This window comes from Larimichthys crocea, chromosome XIX (assembly GCF_000972845.2).
Source record: "Larimichthys crocea isolate SSNF chromosome XIX, L_crocea_2.0, whole genome shotgun sequence".
NCBI classification, from domain to species: Eukaryota; Metazoa; Chordata; class Actinopteri; family Sciaenidae; genus Larimichthys; species Larimichthys crocea.
In genome coordinates, this window is record NC_040029.1 from 12,843,235 (window position 1) to 12,867,115 (window position 23,881).

General features: G+C 42.2%; 1 protein-coding gene across 15 annotated transcripts in view; it reads right to left on the minus strand.

Annotated features, from left to right (window-relative positions):
• LOC104929550 (unconventional myosin-IXa-like) overlaps positions 1–18,940 on the minus strand; it is a 135,000-nt gene extending 116,060 nt beyond the window's left edge. For 14 of the 15 annotated variants that reach the window (XM_027291535.1, XM_027291533.1, XM_027291527.1 and 11 more), the window contains exon 1: positions 18,512–18,940. The gene's annotated coding sequence lies outside the window, so the exon portion shown is untranslated. Of the gene's footprint in view, positions 1–9,824; positions 10,015–18,511 lie in introns of all 15 variants that reach the window. The other variant, XM_027291526.1, reaches the window with a different exon arrangement.
• Between the last annotated feature and the right edge of the window lie 4,941 nt (positions 18,941–23,881).

A 23,881-nucleotide genomic window follows, 5' to 3' on the forward strand; every position in this document is an offset into this window, starting at 1 on the left:
AGAGGGTTCCTGGACCCGTCACAGTGAGTCATGAGACTACCCAGGGTAACATGGTTGTTAAGCAGTGGTGGCATTTAAGTGACAGGAAGAGGAACCGTTATGTTCTCCACAGTCAGCAAGGACAGATGGAGGACTGAGATCTTCAAGGTCCACCCACTTAGCAAACCACTGACTTCAGTAAAAGAGCATTTTACTAAGCCAGATGGATATTAAATGTTTCACAGGCCAAGATGAGAAGAAGAAAGATGTAAATATTAGTTCACATTTGTAAGATAAGAGCCAGGATTGTTCTCTTTGTTGAGTAAATCACGTTACTTAAATTTAAAAAGGTGAAACATGCTGTGAAAGACCTGATCCATCCAATACATTCACTGAGGGACTGTAGGAATTTCTAACCCCATAGTATTATTGTTGTCTGGGCCTTAATCCAACCTGAGGCAGAGTTCATGTTTGTAAAAGGGAAGTGAGAGGGGGGGGTCGTCCAAAAATCTGAGATCACGGGACAAAAAGAAGAAGAATGTGCCCGGACCAGCTCTGTTCACAGGCTTGTAAACACTTCACACCAATGCTGAGGTGGAAAAGATCTCCACCTTGACCTCTGACTCTGCAGCAGCTTTGTATGTACACACACACACACACACACACACACACACACACACAGATGACAACATGCACAACCAGGTCGTACAGCCACTTTTCAAAGGAAGAAAGAAAACGAGGTGTTTCATTAAGAGGAAACTGCTTACTGTGTGACGTTTAATGGTGTGTTGAAGAAACATCCATTTGACGTTTTGATTTATTTTCGGAGGAAAAGCCTGCATTGTTTGCCTCAGCTCCATCTATTGTGTGTACCAGACCTTGTATTTCAGCAAATTCAACCAGCCTCGGCACAATAACAATGCAAGGGCTTTGCTGCTGTACATTCGTTGGCAGCTGCTCACATCATCTTGCTCCCTGCTCTTCCACTCTCTCTCTCTATCTCAAAGAAAAGCAGAAAAGTTTATCTTGCTTCTCAGTTTTCATGCAGCTGCAGTAGCGTGCCTTCCCTGAAATCCGAAAGGAAATGAGTCTCCAATTAGGGAAAGAGGAAGATGTTAAGGTCCTCTTTTTGCTCTAGTGAAACATAACACGATAAGAGGCGAGGGGGAAAACGCGGCACCGTGGTCACTTTCACTTCCACCTCAGAGCTTTCAGCCAGAGAGCTCCCTGCATTGTGTTTGCCTCCTCCACATGAATCATTTCCGTGATGGTCAGTTTAAATCCTCAGAGCAGCAAAAGACTAACTCTTCTTATCTTTCACTGTTTTTGGCCTGCTTGAGCATGGGATACTGAATCATGAGAAACATGAGAGTCTGAACGTGCAGGACGGTCTAAATTACCTACAAGCCTCGCTGACAGCCTGCATTGTTATGCTGCTGCAGCAGTGCTGTGAGCAGGTCAGACAGACGGGGAGGGGACGGAAACAGACAAGCAGGAGAGACAACTGTCAAGTGCAGGTCTGAGTACTGAGGCTGTGGTGCAACGCTGCGTAATGACGGGGCTCCGGAGGCTGCACGACTGGTTCAACCCTTCATTACAGCACACACACACACACACACACACACACACACACGCACACACACACACACACACACACACACACACACACACACCGGCCTGCTCCAAAAGAGATTAGCTTTGAGTAGAAACATAAACTGAGGCTTTATTTTAGATGTCACAGACAACATGGACCAGCAGTGAGAAATAATCAGCACACTGAAAAACCACAGATTACCAAATCAGAATGAGAAAAAGCCAAACAAAAGGCCGACTCCTCAGGAGAACAGACTGCCCCACTTCTTTTGCTGTGTGTTCTGGTGTGAACAGATGCAGCTCCTGCTGCTTCACCTTAGAGAGCTTTCCACTTATGAGCCAGCAGGATGTTTTTATTGTGTGAAGCAGCTATAGGAAATGCAAGGTACAGAGTTTAGCTTCAATAGAAACAGGTCTACACAACAACACATCAATTAACCTGCAGGTTATTTTATCGATTGTATTTACTGAGCATGTTAAACTCGCTCGTTTTATCCGTATGTTTAATTAATTAAATGAGTTCACTGTGTTTCACTGAGGCTTCTCTCATCCACATGTACTGGTCCTGTTCGAGCCTTAAAAATGAGTGAAGGGAAATTTTCCATACACTCTCTCAGGTTGGGACCAAGCCCGCTGATTGCTCTACTTGGGCTCATGGAGGCGGAGGTGGAGTTAGCCATAGAAAAACAACGTGCTGGATCCTTCGTCTAGCAGGGCGACCTGTGATCCTGCTCAGGTGGAGAGATGCCTGCTCTCCCACTCATGCACAATGGCTAGAAGACATCATGCCTTGACCATTAACTGCAGCTTAACTAAGCTATATACTCTTTGCTTATTCTTATTCTTTCTTGCAAGCAATGTGCTCATACTATTCTATTGTATTGGCAGTGACTAGGGAGGGATTATTTTATATATGAAGATTTTATTTTGATGCATTTCCTTTCTTTTCTGTACAATGTTGTCTTTTCTTTAAGTTATATTCACCCAATTCCAGTCTATTTGGACACATTGGTGCCAATTGCTGTTGCTGTATACTCATGTCTATCCCATGTTTTTGTAATGATCCCTAAGTATTGCATTTTGCATTTAAAAAAAAAAAAAGCAATAAATATTCACATTTACAGGCTGAAAGGCTGCTCAATGAATGACCAAACACACTCTGTATTGACTAAAAACACTGTTTTTAGTTCATTTTGAAGCATTGTTCACCAGGTTCCTCTCCTTTTTTGGTTCCAAATGTCCAACCTGCTGGAGTGTATGTGTCTTTCTAGTTGAAATACCCTGAAGGAAAACGACTGATCCCTCATCCTTCCAGTTAATGTATAACAAAAATCCTAACAAGCACAGTTTCAGGGCTACAGGAGAGAGAGCTAGCAGCTGAATGTGGAGCTGAACAGTGATTCCCATCTTCTCTTTGCGGCTAAGTGATTATATTATTAAGTGAAGACCTCTGGCACTCAATGCTCCACTGCGTCCTATCACTGAAAAATGGGTGACGAGCTAAAAGGGATGGCTGGTGTTCTGTTCTGACCCTGAAGGCTAAACGGGGAACACAAAAGACTCTTTGGCGAAGATGACTCCAAACAGGGTCATAAATCAAGGTGTTACCTCGACGAGCGCTGTCACAGTTACTCTCTCAACACACCAAACAGCCCTAATACACAGGAATTAACTCACGCTATGTTTCCCTCTGACAGGACCAACACAGACAGCACCAACAAATGATTCAAGTAAAGAAGTGAATGCTGAGAATGCAGTTTGAGTCACTTGAATACACAATATTATAATATTATTAGTCTTTTGTCTTGTCCTCTGAAGACAATAAGAAATTTTTAACAGTACGGCTGGGCATTAAACCTTTTTTTATTTTTAACACCACACCAAAAAATATAGCCCTGAATATTGAAAACTTTCAAGTTCTGAATTTATTCAAATTCATGGGGTGTCATTTGGCTCGGTTGGTGGAGGGTCCACCCCATGTGCAGGGACTCGGTCCTTGCCGCCGTGGCCCAGGGTTCAAATCCAACCTGTGGCTCTTTGCTGCATGTCGTTCCCCATCTCTCTCTCCACACATTCCTGTCACTCTTCAGCTGTCTCCATCAAAATAAAGCTTGAAAAGGCCAAAAAGGGAAAAATCTTTGAATGCTCATATTCATACACTTTATTTTTTCTTTAATAACCCAGATAGCATAGCAACATTAAATCAATGTTGAAATTCTTTGCTGTTTCAATGATGAGAAGAGAAACATCGAATCAATGTTGTTTCAGTGTTGGTTACAACCACTCCATAACTCTTAAACATAACGTTAGAAAGTTGAGGTTTAATGGGGGTATAGGAAGAAGTCACTGTGTCACAAAACTCTCTGTAACACCACCGTCTTTACTTCAATACAATATAAAATGTTAATTACTGTGATTTAGAGGTGCTGATAGGCAGATTTTGTTAACTTTGCAATGTTAGCCTTTTTCCTTCATTCCCTTCATTTATGCTAAGCTAAGCTAACCAGCTTCATATTTGCCATCCAGACATGGACTGGGATCAACGTTCTCCCCTAACTTTCTACATGAAAGCAAATGAGAAGATTTCCCAAAAGGTCAAACTATTACTTCAACGTTTGCTGAATGAAAAAAAAAAGAAAAAAGGTTTAATTACTGTATCAAAACATGGAGAGTTTTCATATTTTGAGCTGAAAGTACTGAAATATTTCAAACAGTAACCAGCCCCAAGAAAATCAGCTATTATTCTCCATCACTGAGCTACAGAAAACCTTCAACAACATCTCACTCTCTCTGCTTCTCCTGAATCCAGATGCCTGGCCCAATGATTATCCCTTGGTCCTAGTGGTTGCCATGGCAACAGCCCTGGCTCACTCACCCTCTCTGCCCTCCTAGTCCAATCCTGTACAGATTAGATATGACCATCATAGAGAGGAGCTGAATCCTTCTGGGATTATAATCACAGAAACAGAGAGCGTGTGACAAACTCACAGCTATATAAGCTCTCTGCTCAGATTCCAGATCACCCTCCCAACAATTTAAAGGATGTTTTTAAACCCACTCATGTCGCCTGCAGACCAAATGCAGTCTGTTTTCTGTCAGCTACAAAAAAAAAGAAAAAAGAAAAAAGAAAGAAATATTGGCGGCTCAGGCCAAAGAGAAGAGACAGAGGAGGAAGAGGGACAAAAAAAAGGAAAGTGGTGTCAAATTCCACCGCCGCTCTTGCCAAATCCTGCTGGATGATGTCAGAGAAGCTCAAATACACTTTTAATGTAGTAATGAGGCTTCGTGGCCAACAGCTACTTCTGATTGGAACATTAAAATTGTCACATTGTGAATGTGATGTGTCTAAATGTTAAAGAGTGAAGCTGCTCGGAGACGACTGAACATCCAACGGCCATCAGTTAACTTCCACAACACAGAGGGCCCCTGAGGGAAGACAGGAGCCTCGAACGGGTGTGTATGTCAGTGTGTATGTGTGTGATTGCGGGGATATCAATGATGTGGATTATGTACACTCCATTTAGTCCTAAGAATGCAGCCATTAGGCCAAACGCATCTCCCACTAGGATGAGCCTCAGGGCACATTTAAAAAAACAGGGTGGGACCCAACACACACAGACACACAGAAGTGTGACACACACACCATCATCATCATGCAAAGGCAGTGTATAACAATGTGTTCCATGCCACTGAACATTAGATCATACACACAGCTCTACCGTGTGAATTTTTACACACATGACCACGCAGAGATAAATAATACAAAAGACGCGTGTGAATCCGCTCTGGTAACAGGAAAGACTAAAACATCCTCATCAATAAATCAAGAACGGATGGGATTGGGTAATACAGAGGAAGTCTGCTTCACCGCGAGGGAGACTGGCACGCTTTGCTCATGTGGAACGAGCTGCCTGAAGAGCAAGTTAAAGACGGTGAAGACAAGAAGGAGAAAGAGAAAATCTGCTGTGATCAGTAATGTGTTTTTTACTTAACATGCGTATAGTCTGTTCTCCTGACCTGAGGAGACAGACATAGCTCTCTCCATTTCCTTTAAAGGACGACCACAAACTCTCACTGTGTTCAAAACACACACTCGAAAACAAAGTTAAATACAGCCACAGAGGACGTCACAATGTGCTGCAGCGACGGCTAGTGATGAAAATGTGATGAAACTTCACATCAACAATAAGACGTGCGAGCAGGGTGCAGTCATCAGCTGCAGTTTGTACAGTCTAAAGAGGAAATATTTAGAAAAATAATAATAATAATAATAATAATAATAATAATCCAAATCTGCCGTCAGCACAGACGGTGATTCTGATTTAGCTGATCTCCTCTGAGCTTTGAGAGCAATTTAGAAATCTTCTAGAGTTCACAGTTAAATGGCAGTTAGAGCATCTTTGGCATCAGTGCACAGGGAGCACACATCCTTCAGAAATGAGACATTAACAGATGATATCCAAACACAAACTACGACATCACTAGTCACCGTTAACCATGACTTAACAGTGAAGTGTGGTCTCATGACAAGAACGCTCATTGGCTGCCCCAAAAATGACCTTTGATTAGATACATTTACTTACGTAGTGCAGGAAGTCATCAAACAATGCTTTGAAATCTTCAAGGAAGAGAAAAGACATTCATTTTGATGTATAAATATCACACACACACACACACACACACACACACACACACACACACACACACACACACACATCAGACCTGTACTCACTAATGCAGTCCTGTAATAAATCCCTTCACGACATTTATATGTTCAGTTTTTGTTGAAGCTGTTTTTCTTTTGTGATCATGGTGGAGAGTGTCAGTGTTTGTGGCGCCGTTCAACTGTATTACATTACACTGAGAGGTGTTTGTGGTGTTCAGCCTGCCCTCATTCATATAAATGGGCTGGAGAAAACAATGGAAACACCTGTCTGTATAACATGATACAGTTCAGCAACACAACACAGAATAAAAACCTGGCAACAGAGTGTGTTTAACTGTTAATATGATCGCTCACACACACACTTTTATCTTTCAGTTAAGATGCTTCATATTTTTACAGCATCACATTCATTTGCTCAGTTTTTCCACATGGATCATTTCAATTTCACCCTAGATACACAAATCGACACACATCCAACACGTCGTCAGAACCAAATCACTGTGCAGAACTGGCAACAAAAACACACACACACACACACACACACACACACACACACACACACACACACACACACACACACACATCTTGAAAACAAAAGGCACATCTAATCACACACACAGTCCACAAGGCGATCTAGACATGTAGCACAGACGCCGTCTCCCCTCCCCCTCCCTCCCTTCCTCCTTCCAGCCACCAAATCCACTTAGAGGCCAGTGTGCGACTCACTGATTGTTTTCTCTCTGGCGGCAGCTGCTCTGCCTTCCCTCCTCTGTCTCGACCACCTAATCAACTGTCAGTCAGGCGGAGATGCACTGAGGAGGTGGGAGATTTAAATTTCCTTCAGTAATCAACATGAAAGACTCTGAATCTTTCATTTAAGTCTCTGAACAAGTGGACTGAATACAAGATTTGAAGGAGGTCTGTTTTTTTAGAGCATTCAAGATGCTGAAAAGACAATAGAATAAACACTTTCATTATCCGAGCATGTTTGTTTAGGCTGAAAATGTCATCGGTGACGCTGAAGACGTCTTGTCTCTTGGTTTTGCTTGTATGACCTTGTGTTTTCTCAAAAGACCAAAGTTGGGAAACCTCGCCTGAACACAGGAAGTGGCCAGCGTGGTTTAGTGATTACGAGAAAAAGATTCCCGATCACACTCCACGCTTTGTTTCACAAAACACAAATCCAGTTCCAACGTCTGTCAAGTGTGTGGAGGTGGGACAGGAGACAAATGAGCTTTAAAGGCTGACACTCGTTTTCACAGGCCTGTATTAATGAGCGCACTAATGAGGGCGTGTTTCATACGAGCATACGATCCAGCAGTGAAGGAACAATTGATGAAGAGGCTCAGTGAACTAATAGAACAGTTACAGATCATTATACAATACTACACAACAACCTTTCGAATAGGGCCTAAGCTATTTGATAATCAATAATCAATAGTCAATCAACAGAAGATTAGATGCTGAATGGCTTGTTTATAATTTATTCATTGAACAAAAACACCAAAAATACAGTTTTCAGTGTCTCTAATGAGAGGACTCGTCTTTTTTACATCGCTTTAAATTGTATTAAATTAAATTAAATTAAATTAAATATTTTTGTTTTTGGACTGTTGGTTTCTTGAAATTATGCTTTCACAAATTAAATTTACAGTTTAATAAAAAATAAAAACAACAGAGATGAACTGATTTTTATAAAGAGGCTTACATTTACAGTCACTTATCAATGTCGTTGAAATGCCAAAGTGTCATTTCAAAGCGAGCTGATGTAGATTACACTGAACAGCGACCACTGTGTCAAAATAAGACAAGATGCTTAATGGTAAAATGTAGCACAATAAGTCATCAGGTACCTGATGACGGTTCACATTTAGCCTGACGGTAAAGGTCAACGTTTCAAGGATTCCAGTGTAGCAAGTACACATCCAGAAAACAGATACCTGGGTCTGTTTACCTGCACGCCACCACTCAAATGTGATTGGTCGATACTACTCGGTCGGACTACAAACTGAAACTAGAACCCCTCTGATACCAAAGCCTTGTCTCATCAGATTCTGCATCAAAGATTGCGGCGTCAGCAAACTGAATCAGTAATATCAGGAAGTTTGCTAACATTAGCTAACACAGAGAGCGAGTGGTCATAACAGAGTGGGTGAGGCTGGAACAGGAAAAATACTTTTCAACTTTTCAGGAAGATTAATATCACGTTATTTCTCAAAAAGTTATATATCCTCACTTAATATGCCATAAACACAAGCAGTCAGTGTGTGTGTGTGTGTGTGTGTGTGTGTGTGTGTGTGTGTGTGTGTGTGTGTGTGTTTGTAGAGCACGTCATGACTCAAAGACCCTTCATTCACACCTATGTAGCCACAGCGGGCCAGCTTTCACACCCTGCTCTGACTAAATTAAACCCCACTGTGCTCACCTTGACCTAAGCTTTTTAACCACACTCACATTCACAAACACACACATACAGTGTCCTTTCACTGTCACCAGTGTACATCCCCGTTTACACACACACACACACACACACACACTGTTTCTCTCCAGCGAGACCCAGCACCGTGACAGCCAACAGCCAACCACATCGAGGCTACTCAGACACCACGAGCCAATCGCCCTGCTCCCTTCGTTCGTCAGTGACCAATGAGAGCGCTCCTTGTGCAGCTTGTTTTACTCAAGCAGCTTTCATCATTGTTCCAGATGAGACTGCCGAGCCACCGCTGCGTCTGTGGCTGCCTCAGAGGGAACACGGAGCTTTTCATTAACGGCTGTAACTGTGACTCTGATGGATCCACACATCGAGCAGCACATTTCACCAAATGATTATTAACTGTAGCTTCTTATTCATCACCTGTGTGTCCACTGAACACTCTGAACTGCTCCTTTAAATCAGATTTTATTGTCCCATGTTGGGTTTGTTTACACATCTTCTACATCTTTGTTGTCGAGGTTCTTTATTGTTTCATTATTTTCTGGTTGTGTCTATCCAAAAACCCAAATATATTAAAATTTACTGTCAGAGGACAAAGAACACCTCTAAATAAAAATGATGTTCAAGATCAATCAACCTGCAGAATACTTTCTACATTTACTGTCAAAAAATGTGAAAATGTGAATTACAATTTCCTAAAGCCAAGACGACATCTATATATATTTAATATAAAATAAAGAAAAGCAGCAAATCAATGTGACATTTTTATATAAAAAAGAAAAAAAATATATATTTTAATATCAAATAATTTAATAATTGAATACTGAATCATTTTCTATTGATCAACTAATAGATTAATCAAATAATCATTTCAGCTCTTTTGTTTTGAGTGCACAACAGTTTGAGCTAGTGAATTGCATCATTCAGTATTACAGTATTTGAATCTCTCTGTACATGCTGCTGACAAAGCTAACTGCCATTTACAATCAATAACAGCAATAACAAAAGAAAAACAACATTTAAAATAATGAAAATGTCACATTTCTTTGAGAAAATGTGAAGAATTTTGAAAAGCAGAAACACACCTGAACAGACTGAAACTGTCTCATGATGGTTTTATTTCTAATAACAGAATAAAATCATCTCTCTTACCTGGTGCTGCTTGTGAGTTCATAAACAGAACCACAGCTCTGTGACGCTCATCAGCAGTGACCCTTATTGTTTCCAACTAGCTGCTTATGTGAGAGCGAGTGAGTGAGTAAGTCTGCCTCCTAGCAACTGCTGCCTGTCAGGAAAGGTTGAAGAGGTATGTACCCAGTGAATGAATGAACAAATGAGTGATCTGTAGGAAGAAGAAGAAGAAGGAGCGAGCTCTGAATCCCTGCAGAAAACGTGTGCATGACGCCTGATAGTACTTTAATTAACATACGTATAATGAGGACGAACACAGAAGAGCGGAGCAGGAATAACGCAGAGAACATTGGAAACACAGCTGCTGGAGGTCTTTATTGTTATGGCAAGTGTTTATAGGACACAAACAGGACACACATCAGCTACCGACGATCCTAACAGAGCATAAAGAATGACGCACACTGTTGCTAAGCTGCTTTCAGGCTGCAATGAATAATAATACCTCATTATTATACAAATTAATATCCGGCAGGAAACATATATTGACTAATCGATTAATCCACAAAGTATTTATTAACATATTTATGACCTATAATGATAACAAAACTAGACAGGAAGACACAGAAAAACAGCTGCTGTGGGTCTTTGTTGTTCTGGTGAGTGTTTAGAGGACACAAACAAGACAGAAATATACTAATGAGGATCCCAATTAAGCACAACACACAATGCTCTTCTTGCTTGCTTTCTTTTATTAGAAATTAATCTGTAGGTTATTTTTGAAATGTACTGGTTGCTTATTTCTGTGTCTATAAATCCTGACAGGTGCTCAAAGCCAAACATGAAGTCAGTATTTATGGAATCCTACAAACTGTTTGACATGACCCCATATTAAGGCTGCATGCTCACACACCCACTGCCAAGTTAACTGCCATCTGATAATAGTGGATTATTTACATTTTAGGCAAATTAGCTGCCAGTCTCATTCACCACGTTCAACATCATTGTGAAGGACAGGACGTCTAAAAAAACACGGTTAAAAGACAAACAGACAGAAATGTCAATAAAGCAGAAAGAGGAGGTGACATCCACAAAGCTCAAACAGCGTCATGTGATTTTAAGCCACTGAACCACCGGCTTCCACCTGCTATATTCGTATTGTGGCGTCCCAGTTTAAGAGCTGTGCACCAAAGTAGGACAGACTGCAGGACAGAGCAACTTTCAGACAACCTTGGCAGAATGACTAAGCTTTTAGGGCCAGAAACACAGAGAGACGAGAGAAAGGAAGAAGAAGACGAGCAGGGAGCTACGAATGAATAAGGCTGGGTATCATTTGAATTTAATTTGATTGCTTGTTACCTTACTCTGGCTGTCATGGTCAGAATACTTTCTCTATTAATCTTGTTGTCTATAAAATGTCACAGAAGCCCATGACATCGTCAAATGTCTCATTTTGTCCAACCAACAGATGATAAACAAAAAAAAACTCAGTTTATTGTGACAGAAAAGCAGCATATCTAAAAAAAAATGCAGGAAAAATGATTCAATCAAGAATATGTAAGCAAGAGCTGACAAAGCACTGGTCTCTGACAGGTTGTTGATGCTCGATGTGACAGACATTGGGTCAGTATTCATTCATACTCAGCTCTGCCTGCGAGCAAATAGACATAAAGTATTGAGAGATCAGACATCATCAGAGTGCCACACCCAAGTCCTCTGGTCGCAGACTGCTTTGTTCTGGCTATGGCCACCTCTGTCTGTCTGTCTCCCTGTCTCTCTCACACACACACACACACACACAGCCAACAGCATATTGCAACAAAGCAGTGGCAGACAGTGGGTCACACGCTTGTCTTGCCTGCCTGTCGTGTCGTGCATGTGTTCAAATTCCTCTCGTGTGTGTGTCGGCTGCCAGCACTCTCTTTGGCGGGGCGTCATTTGGCTTCAGCTCCCAAACCCACAACCAGTCCACGGTGACTGAAACCAGACGCCGCTCGCTAAACTAACTGACAGCACAGACGGCACAAATATGAGACAAGTGCTTATTAAAAAAAGACAGTAATTCAGCTCCCAGGGGTGTGTGACACAGGCTGCATAACGCAGCCTCCCGAGTCTGCAGGCACCCTGTCAAATATGTTTAAGAAGGGCACCACAGATGCGAGTGAGATGTGACATTATCGGCTGCCTCCCAACCCCAAAATGACACGGTGCTAATTGCAGGGGGGGTGAGAGTTTTTCTTACTACTGATTTACCCTCTCAGCCAGTGTGGAAAAAAAATCCTGACTGGCTTTAGGGGTAGAGTGACTGACTGAGCCTAGATCTGTCAATCTGAACAGCAGCTCCATCAATCTGCTGCCCAACACAGTGAGACCAACAATGCAAGCATCAGCATCAAACACCGACTGCAAGCGAACACTGACCACCAGAACTCACCAAAGCGATTGAAGTAGAAGTTCAGGGCACAGAAGCTTCTGGAGCTCATCTCTGAAAGTTTTCCACCGCCTAACCAACACAAATAACACCCGATTTGAGCTTCAGAGCATCTCCTATTGGAATAAATAGGAATCAGAGATGTTGCAGTACATTTGTGCATCACATCCTCTGAGCCTCCTGCCATTGTTCTCTGCGGGTTCCTCAAACTAAAGTCCAGCTGTGACAGTCATGGTTTGGCTCCTGGCTGCGCTCAGCTGCTGCACTAAACACATGTCTTAAAAAAATGCTTCCAGAGTTGGTAAACAGAATGATTAATGTGATATTTTATTGATCGCTGGAGGGAAATTCCCTTTTGCTAGCCCATGTCTGAGTGTCAGCCTCGAGGTTTTTAGGGATTCAGAGGACTGATCAAAGACATGTCAGCAGGGGAGATGACTACTGGCTTAACGCTTGGACTGGGGGGGGGGGTCATGTGGTCTCTCTGAACACTAAACCACCCAGAAGTCGACAAGGAGAGGGAGATAAAGTAGAAAGTCTTAAAGGGAATTTCCGCTTTCACATAACTTGGGTCTTACTTTGGAGCATCATTCCTATCGGCCATGATAACATTGTCCTTACAGAGTCAGACTGCTAACCTTAAGGGTGTTAAGAAATATGTTGGCTTATCACGCAGGTTTTAAATAAACCCAGAGGTTATCTTGGGACAGAAAACAAAAGTCGAATGCTAAAATTACGACCCAAACTCTCTGTTCAGACGTCACGGTTTACACACCAGCTTTAACAGTGCACTCACTTTCAGTATTACCTGCAAATGAAGCGATTTAGATCATCTTAGACAATCTGGCCAATTGTTGGGTTGTTTGCAGTCAGTTTAACTGTCCGACCACTTCAACTTTGGATTTTTCTGTCTGCAGTTTTGACTGTTTTGGTTGGTGCTCTTTACAGGCAGCTGCATTTCTTTTACCTCTTTCAAATGAAAATACCAACACATCTAAGCACAAATGTCTGTAGCAGCTCAATCTACATCTGTGAACTTCATATTTTCTGCCAGAGGGTGAAAAGTTGGAACTCTTTGAGCTGAAAACATCAGAGTCTGTCTGACATGACACTCCTCATAGATGTGGATCATAGAAGTGATGGGGAAAACTACGAACCTGCAATCAACCAAATCTTCCTTTAACATCTCATACATGCTCTATACAGAATCTGAAAGCATCCAATCCGCAGGCTGTTAGTTGGTCGATTTAAAAAGAATTCTGCAACACGTATTAATGTGGACACCCTCTCTTAATCATCCCTGTTCCCTGTCAAACCTTCTCTTTCTGTCTCCCCATCTGTGATCAGCCGAGCAGAGCGGAGCGTGGCGACGCTGCTGGCTGCTCTTTGCCCCGGGCGGTGCCAGGGGACTGATCCATGCCTTCACCCGCTGCTGCCTGCTGAGAGGAAGCACAATCAAGCGCTCCAATTCTATAAGCCAAAAAAAAAAAATGTATATATAGCTCCAGCAACAAAATCAAGACACGTTTACACGATGTTTATGCCTTAAGCAGTGACAGACATAGAATGAGGTTAAATGAATAATACAGAGAGATGTAAGCAGCCATAATGGATGCAGAAATTGACAGAGGGCTTGGCTTTGAACAGCTGAAAGAATAACAAACAGCAGCATCCTGCTAAGAATCAAAAGGACTAATGCTATAATGCTAACAATCTGTGCCAGTGACACATGTTACAGGGCTGCAAAGTGAAAGTTATTTCAATATTTTTGGACAGCTGCATAGGTAGGGTTCCTTTCTAATGTTTTGTCTTTGAGTGTTATTTTCTAAAGAATATGTAAAACCTGACAAGTAAAATGTGTTCATGAGTTAACCTCAACTCCGGATTTAAAAAGGAGCAGATGTGTCTGCGTGAAGTTATCCTCATCTAATATAGACTGTGGCAGATATGATGGACTTCAACACTTAAAGAGTCTGTTTATCAGAGCATCAACACTGTGACTAATCACTTTCATGTCACATGTGTGTCACAGAGGTCAGCAGGTCGGGCAGGCGGCCTCGACCAGCAGCAGAAAACAGCAGAAGTGTGTCAGCGGTCACAGTTCCACTGAGCGATCCAAACTGTGTCCATATTCAAAAAGCACACGGGATCCCTTTCAGATGTCAGATTTCTTTTTTTCCAATACAGCTGTGTGCGTGTGTGTACACTAAAGTGTCTGTCAGGAGCAATAAAGGACACGTCAAATCCTTGAGTAGGAAAAATGTGACCAGATGTGGTGAAGAGTGTGAGCAACTTCCATAAAAGAAACCTCACAAAAAGCTGCTAATGTTATATTTTGCATTTCTGATGCATGATGCATTTCAGATGTCATGTCAAGATATTCCCACTGCAGCTACTGTGGAGTTAAAAGATAAGCATAGTGTTATTCTATATACTTTTTATTGTCAACAAATCCACTAAAAAAAAACTCAACGTGTTAGTCCGTCTCTTGATACTTTCTGACTTGCTTGCACTCATCCCAAAGTCCAGTGCTTTCTTTAGCGGAGTATAGACATCCACCTTAAAGAAAGACTCGGTTATGTCTTGAAACAGCGGAGCACTGTGGTTTTTAGCAAACATTACTCAGACAGGAGTAAACAGACCGTTTGTGGGCGGACTACTTTCAGCAGCGAATTAATACCATTCGATCCTCTCCTGAGTATTTACTACAGCAGGATGGTGAGTCATCGCAATCAAAGAGCAAATGTCAAACTTACAACTGAACACAGATGTATGACAGCACAGAGAGTGACAAATGCACACAAAAAACTCATTACACCACAGACAGTGGTCTAAATTGTCCACAGAGTTTTATAGGCACATGACTAGCTGTGAGACTCCACCAGCTAAAACTCAGCCGAATGACACAAAAAACCCACAACTCAGTGCAACCGGATCATGCTCAGCCAGATCATCACTAGCTGCAGTAGTACAGCACACGATGAGGGCTCAGAGAAAACAAGTGAAGTGTAAATTGTTGCTGATGCATGGTCATTACTCCATGATCAATAAAATAAATGTGCTTTATCCTAAAATAACTCAGGATATGACACTTCATTCATAAAAAAAACACCACTGGTCAAACTTTAATGTTCTCTGACAAACAGAACAATGGAAACCTGACTACTTTACCGTAGTATCTTCAAGTCCTCTTGTCTGCATCAGGACAAAGACAGATGCTATTTAAGATGCCTCACACACACCACCACCATTGTGCAGGGCTCTATAAATACACCTGGTTAGAGATGCATATAGCCGCTCCGACATGGTATGTGAAACATTGACCTCATCCTGGTATTGTCTTACATGAAGCCTTGAGCATTGCAGCAGCAGGTTTGAGCGTGACTTGACTGCTCAAGCAAGGACACTGGGATTCAACCAGTAACATACAAAAAGACCATTTGTCTTAAAGAGGGGGAGCAAAAACACAAATGCAAATCATCAGGCTCGAGGATTAAGATTATTTTCTGCAGTTTGTAGTAGATGAGCGTCGCCCTAAATGTGCTGATGAGCTTATGTCCATGATCTAATACAGACATTGCCAGCAAAGCTTGTAGATTAGAATAATCTGTGATTGGATGTCAGTTAGTATGAAAGGTCAGCCGTGAGATCACATGGAGCAGTTGTTTTTCCATGAAAAATAATAATTAACAGAGTTAAATCACGTCAACCATAAATGTACAGTTCGAATCATCAACATGTCTTTACTTTGCTCACTCAGAGATAATCGATACACATCAAGACGCCTCATTTCTGACAGAATATCCTAATATCTGCTATCTATAAGCTTTTTATGGTTATGTTTAGGCACTGGCAGCATTTGGGAAAGGTCGTGGTCTTGGACAGAAAACGTCTCTAGAGATTTGAGATACAACATGATTATCAGCGTTCGACTGAAACATCTTCCCCACCATCCATCCATCGTTTCTCCTCCTGCCAGACATGAGGTAGAGTTCATTAACACTGATGGAGAAACAGACCCCATGTGGTTCAGAGGGACACCCATGACGTTTAAAGACAACAGTAGATGCAGCAGTGTTAATGCTAAAGAAAATACCATCTCTCTAGTGTCTGTAGTGTTTTCAAGCTGCTTGAGAAAAGGGATTAGAGGCTGTCACTCTATATGAATTATTAAAATGAATGATTTTTCTATTTCCTTGTATGTGAGATGTTCATATTGACTGTGACTGGGTAGAAAAAGTCACTGTGGCTGCTCTTTTCCTGCCATGACGTCTTCACCCGTCACACAGTTAAAAACGAGGCAGTTCTGCGTTGCATTCTAGCTGCGTTCAGTACATTGGCCAGGCAGCTGGAGCTGTCAAAGCAATGTTTTCATTCGTGCTCTCGACGGCTTTACCACTTACATAATAACCTGAATGAAATGTTAATGTCAGCAAAGTTGACAAGGCAAAAAGGGAATTCTCCACTGACTGAACCGGCAGCCGGAGGAGTCAGACGAATTGACTGCAGATCTCCTACAGGAGGTGAGAAGCTCTCGTCTGTCCTGGCATTTCAAAATAATGCACCTGTAATGGTTTGATCTGCTTCCCTGTGGCATTTCATGAATGCTGCCACAGGCCGGTGCACGGCTCTTCACTGCTGTCGCTCAACACAAGCACTTCAGAGCCGGGGGAGAAAAAAGGAGGAGGAGGGTGGTGGCTCACCTCCTGAAGCTGTTGGACTTGTGGACAGAGACCCTTGAGGGCACTGCTGGTCTGGTCAAAGCCATGGAGGCCTGTTTTAACACGTCAGCCGACCTCATTTCAGCTCCAACTGAAGCCTTGACAACAAGCCCACTTTGTCTGTTGCTGCTTTTTAGCTCTAAACTGAGTGACTGTGACCAAATAGGTGAATCCACCTGAACCACTTTACACCATTTATGTTGTGTAACTGTGCCATCACGTCCTCCACATTCACTATATTATTAAAAACACTGTATTATTTAAAGCAATTTGGAACATGGTGGTTTCCTGATTTGAAGCCCACACAGGTAACTCCACTTCAGATGTCCTAATTAAAGCTGGCACCTCTTCATGGGCAGACTACAGCTCATCTAAATCTCCACAAGAGATGAAACTAACATTATCGTCATTATCAGTCTGTTAATTTCTCAAATACCTGATTCATTTTAATTAATTTTATGTGCAGGTGGCATCTTCAAACCAAAACCAGAAGATATTCAGTTAAATATGACACAAGATGAAGCAAACCTGCAGATGTTTACACATAAGAAGCTGAATCTTGAGATTCTTTTGGCATTTTTTCTTTAAATCTTCTCTCCATCCACTAATTGATCATCATTTCCATCATTCCAGCTCTAACCTTGACAATTCAAAGCTGCATTCATGCAATTCAAGGAGCATTCAAGGAGCTTCAGTCTCCTCTATGGCCGATCTGTTTGTCTGAAGAACAGGAGATCAGATCACACACACACCATCCTCCATCCGCAGCAGCACTGTCAGTGTGAAGCAGACCAACATCCAGCTTGTGTCCAGCTGTAAAAAGATTCAGCCATGCCCCATCAGGCAGAAGCACCGTGATGATGTCAGCAGCCCTAACGCCTCACACATGACGACAAAAAAAATGTCACAACCGTCCGTCACAGCTCCACAACAACCATGTCGAAACAAAGCCCCGCAGCACCGACACAACACACACTCACAGCTCCGACCTTCCTCTGCGACAATGAACCCGAGCAGCTCCGCTCAGGATGGACCGAGCTCATTTAAACCAGTGCGTCACGTTTACTGCTGCACTGTGTCAGCCTCCACACACACACACACACACACACACACACACACACACACACACACACACACACACACACACACACACACAAACACAACTGCAGCCCAGATGTGGCGTCCTGCACACGCCAGGCAACATCTGTGACACATGCACATTTACGCATTATGTAAGAAAACAGCGGTACATTTATCCGAGGCGGCGGCGGTGACTGTGGCGATGAAGGGGGTGAGGTGAGGAGGGGAGGAGGGGGGTGGCTGGGAGTTCTGGACCCTCGGTGCGCAGAGGGCTGCTGGAGATCAGATCGTTTCTTTCATAAAATACACGTTACGTGGTCTGAATGTGGAGCAGGAGGCTGCAGCTGATGTTTCAACTGACAGACAGCGAGAGAGCCAGCGAGACGGAGGTCTGACATTGCCCAGTCCGAGCTCCGCGTCCGTTTACTGGCAGCGAAATGTGAATATGTGGACTTAAAGGAGGTGTAAAGGGGGCTTACCTCCTCCAGTGTGCCTGTAGTCCGTTGCTCCGTACACCTCCCCGCTCTAAACCCCTCTTCTCAGACGAGGAAGAGCCGTCAAAGCCGTGCGCCTCCTGTCCAAAAAACTCTGCTGCTTTTACCGCAGGGAAACGCTGTCGTGCGTAACAGCCCGCACCACGTATCCCCGCCGCTCAAAGCTCCAAATGTGCCGCAGATATGATCCACTTTCTGCGTGCGTCCCTCTCCCTCTCCTCCGATCTGTCTGTCGCAGTCCTGAGAGCTTGTGATTTTAGTCCTGGCTCCTCTCTCAGCTCCTCTCTCCTCTCACGGCTCCTCTCTCTCTCTCTCTCTCTCTCTCTCTCTCTCTCCGTTTTCTTCTCGTCTACAACCGCCGCGGACACTCATACCGCGCGTGCACTCGCTTCTGCGCGTCCACGCAGAGGAGCCGTAGGGTGGGAGCTATATAGCAGTGTTATGGGTGGGTGGGATGATGGGAGGAGATCATCCCCGCGCGTGTGTGTGTGTGTGTGTGTGATTGTTTTCATGTGAACAATCCAAAATTCCGTTTATGTAAACGTGAAAGGCTTTGATAGCAGACGGTGTCACTTCTGATTGACAGGAGGGTGTGGCCAAAAGTGTGGATAAGCCCCCTCCTCCTCAACACACACACACACACTATGTGTATGCATAGATGCATGCATGAACCAACAGGTCAAATCTGTTAAATATTAATATAATTTAAGAGTATTTCTGAGGTTTATAAGTGACATAATGGACATTTAACCCAGTACACACAGAAACACTGCATACACAACACACTACTTGTTTTTATGTATTATATAACAGCATTAACATCAAACCTGAGGCTCCAGAAAGGTTTTCATTTTCATTTCTCATATTTCACTTTATTTATCCACTAATGGTCGCTGATGTTTTCTAATAGGATCTATACAGTGTTCTGGTTAGTGAAATAAAGACTGGGTTGACATGCTGAACAAACACAGAGAACCTGTGAGATGATGAAGCTCTTTATCAGGATGTACAGTGTCTTTTCTCTCTCCTGCACTCCTTCAAACACAAACACAGTGTTATGATTAATTCTTTTCTTTTGCTTTTCTTTGTACGTTGCGTGAAGATGTCGCATGTTGTAATTATATCCTGCACGACATGACCGTATTGTTAATTTAATTGCCAGTGCTGTCAGAGACGTGTTGCCAAGAGACGTCATTCTGTACAAACATTCTCATGTGATGCCAGGATGGTTTACTATTTCTCATCTCAACACTCCCTGTGTTGTTTTTGCAGATGGAAGTTTAAGAGAAGTTTTATTCATTGAGGTGGGCCACAATAGTAGCGTGGCTCTGGGGATCTATTAGATGGACTGTCATGGACGTTTGTACAATCATTCTTGGTCCCCAGAGGGCCAAGTCAAAGTTGTTTCATGTATCCTGTTTGATATTCAGTGAAAATTCTCATCAACTATTAGATGGATTGCTCAATTTGTCACCAGTATTCATGATCCCTGCAGGGTGAATTCTGATGACTTTTGTGAGTGTCTGAAGTTTTTCATGTTTCCTTCATGAATTGGCACAATTGATATTCATGGTCCCCAGAGGATGAAAGAGATTTTTCCTCTAGTTTGACCATGAGGCTTTTAGTTCAAAATGAGATGTCACTATATAATGGTAACCCCTTCAAGATGAAGTTTTGGTGATATGTTAGCATTGTGATTCTGAATAAGAACGGCTGCAGGCTACATGGATAAAACTTTTACTGATACACTGATCGAGTACCAGCAGAGTTATGATATGAATGCAGATAAGTGAGTGTGATATTTGGCAGCCATGGGCATCTACACAAACTGAGTGTTAGTGGTTTAGGATTGGCAGACTTACCAAAAAAAAACCAGAGAAGATGCCAGATAGCAGACAGAATGTTATAACAGGTAACTGTGAGCTGCAGACAGTGTTTTCTTTAATGACTACTGTCAAGTAATGTATATAACATCTGTATGCTTGTGCAGTACACTTAATACAGTGTACAATGCAATGTATATGTGTGTGTACGAGAAGTGACTGGTGCTGATTCATTTGTGTTGTACAAACGATGGAGTCTTTCTGTGACTTCATTATAAGAATGAGTAACAGGTTCTTTCCTCTTTGAGTCGTGTTGACAACAAGCTCCCTGTGACTCAGTATTCCCCTAACTCAACACTCCTGCTTGTCAAAACGGATTTGTCAGTTGAAAGGTCAATGTTGTTTAATTTTTTGTTATCATCGAGGGGGGTGATGAGTGAAACCTAACTCTTTCTGAGGTGCATCGAAATAACACACAGCGAATCTTCAGTGAATCTAATTAGAGAAGATTTAACAGCAGATCTCAGATAAACTGCTCCGGGGCTGCTTACTCCTGACAGACAATACCTCTGCTGGCAGGGGATTGACACTCTCTGCCTTCAAGTGTGTGTGAGGGAAGAAACAGATCGCACACACTCCTGTGGCGGGGTTTGAAAACATCCCACCTGTTTTTCACGAGATCGGTTTCCAGCCCGGTGACATATTTACCAGCCAGACATTTTGAAAAGGAAATCCTCCCTCCAACCCTGAAAGTTGGAATCCAACTCCGCGTCGAGGGGCCCTCGGCGCGCACATTCAGGCCAGTGTCAGTGTCCAAAATGACAGAGGCTTCACATAAAATAACAGGAGAGTGTAGCTGAGGGCAGAGGGTGGGCTGATGGAGACAATAGACTGGAAAGGTTGAAATAGTGGGGAGCATAGCCAGGAGGCCGACAGGATTCTTCTGTCAGACAGAAAACTGAGATGGGATGAAAAAAAATCCTCAAAAACAGAGAACCAGCAACAAAGGGGCCTCTTGGTATTTCAGCAAGTGTCATTTTTACTGTAAAAGAAGAGCCCATGTGCAATGGAAATGTGGTTATTCACTTTACTGCAGAACCTTAGATAATCACATGACTCCACTCTGTTGTATGGAAGCTACTGCTAGCAACCGCTTAACTGGCTACTAGTGGTATAACTTCATATTGAACAGGCAGACATGAGAGGGCAGGCTCCTTAACTCTTGGCAATTAAAAGAATAAGTGTATTTTCCAAAATGTCAAACTCTTTTTTCTTTTAATGTTTTGTTTTTTCAGCCATATTGTATGGAGACCCAAAATGTCAAACTTAACCAACAAGTCTCAATCATCTGGAAAATGACAGGAATAACATGTTATAAATTCAAATATATCAAAATGTCCTGTTTGGAAAATATGGAGACATCAACCCTGAAAGAGCTCTTACTGTCTTTGTCATCAATGTTATAAATATAAAGACATCTGTGCAGCAACAACAATATCCTCACATCAGAATATCCCACGCCCACATGAGATGACACACCGTCTAATACCTGTCTCAGCTTCCATTCATGATCCCTTGGACATCCCACTGTTTCAACATTCACTGCTAATTTAGCTTTGTGTCATGGCTTTTTAATTATGTCTGATGATGATGACGCTGGGCAGACTTTGTGACTCATGAAACTGTGAATAAAAATAGAACCAATATAAAAAAGTGGATTTACTGGGAACAGGCTTTGCGTGATATTTCCTTGGTAATGTGGGAAATAACACACTGATACTTTCCTGGATTCAAATACCAAGTGGATAAAGCTGGCCATCATGTAAAGCACTTATCTGCAGCACCAGAGAAAGAAAGAAAATACTTCAGTCATACATAATTCATGATTCAGGCACGCAAACAACATTTCATTTACGTTTACCACACCCCAAAACATACACACACACACACACACACACACACACACATACACCTACACACCTTTTACATTGCTAATTATTTTTTTGTAATGTCGGATCCCAAAAAAAGGATCCCAGCTAAAATTTATTGAAATACTTTTATCAAGAACAAGAACTCTCTGTTTCTTTTCATTCTCGTAGCTACTGTTGTACAAATGATAAATTATTTTGCACAGAAGAAGGACACAAAACTGCAAAAACACAGGGCAAAGACTTCTTTAGTTTTTGGATCTGACTGATGAGATTGCCATCAGTTTATGTACAAATCTGGTTAATCTGTATCTTGATAGTCATTTTATTTAGATTACATTACATTAGAAATACTTTATTAATCCCAAACTGGGAAATTGCATCAAAATAATGAAGATGGAAACATATGGCATCCATCAACTAAGAACCCTTAGCTAGCCAACATTACATTGTCAGCTTACTGGCTGAAATGCTTTAGCTACTGTGACAAGAGTTTATACAGTATGTGATATAGATTATTAGCATTATGCTGTCGTTTTATGCTGAAAGTTGGCTTCAGCTTGATAGATAGCTAAAAAGGCTGGTACTCAGTGTGTTAGGTGTTTAGCTAGCAGTGTTTTAAAGTCAGTGTAAAGTCTGAGTTTGTCAGACCAAACTCCACCCAACCAAATTTGAATGATTCAAAATATCGACAAGTTTATGAAATGATGTGTCAAAATCAGGTAAAAATGAATTCTCAGCTCCAGGACTGTGGGGGCGTGTCCTCTGAATGTGCTTAAGCCACGCCTACTCGAGGAAGCAGTCAAGCAGCCATTTTGAAGTGACTGAAACGTGTCAGGTGAGTTCAGAAAATGACATGACTAACTTTGAAACACTCTGAGCGAGATGAATTCATCTCTGTCTCTCTGCTCAGGGTGGCCTCAGCGTGTCATCGAGCCACCCTTTAAGGACCGCACACAAAATCCTGGACTGAAAACTGGTGAAAAACTGTTTGAACCTCTAACTCCACATTTCAGTAATATATCGTTCAAAGTCTTTTCACATGTTTTCAGTAACTATTTTCAATGTACTTTCAATTGTGTTTTGATAGAAATCACAGAATTGCCTTTAGACGGTCTTTAAGCTAGCCAGAGTCCTCTTGACTGCTTTGTGCCAAGACAGAACAAAAGAAAAACAAAAGAGACAAAAATAAAATGAGTTATTGACATATGGAGATTAATAGAAGAAATAAGTATTCATAAAAATGTACATTTATGAAAGAATGCTTCAGTGTCACCCTCTTTGTGCCTACCCAGGAGGTCACGTCCCATTTGGGAGTTCCTGTATTACACAATGACATTGTAAAGAATGACTTGTTGCATTAATTGTTTGGGTACTTTGACCACAGAGGATGGATGGAACTAAAGAGGTACACTTTGTATAAGTCTAGTAGCTAAATGTGAACACAATGTTTCACGGACAGTTCGACCGCACAACAACGTGTCTGTGTAAATGTTTGGTTTATCTGTGGCTCCGTGCCATCCTCCACATCGTGACTGGTAGCTGGCCACCCTGGCCTCCCATATTTCACCTGGGTGCTAGGTGCCTTTTTGCCACTGTGTTAA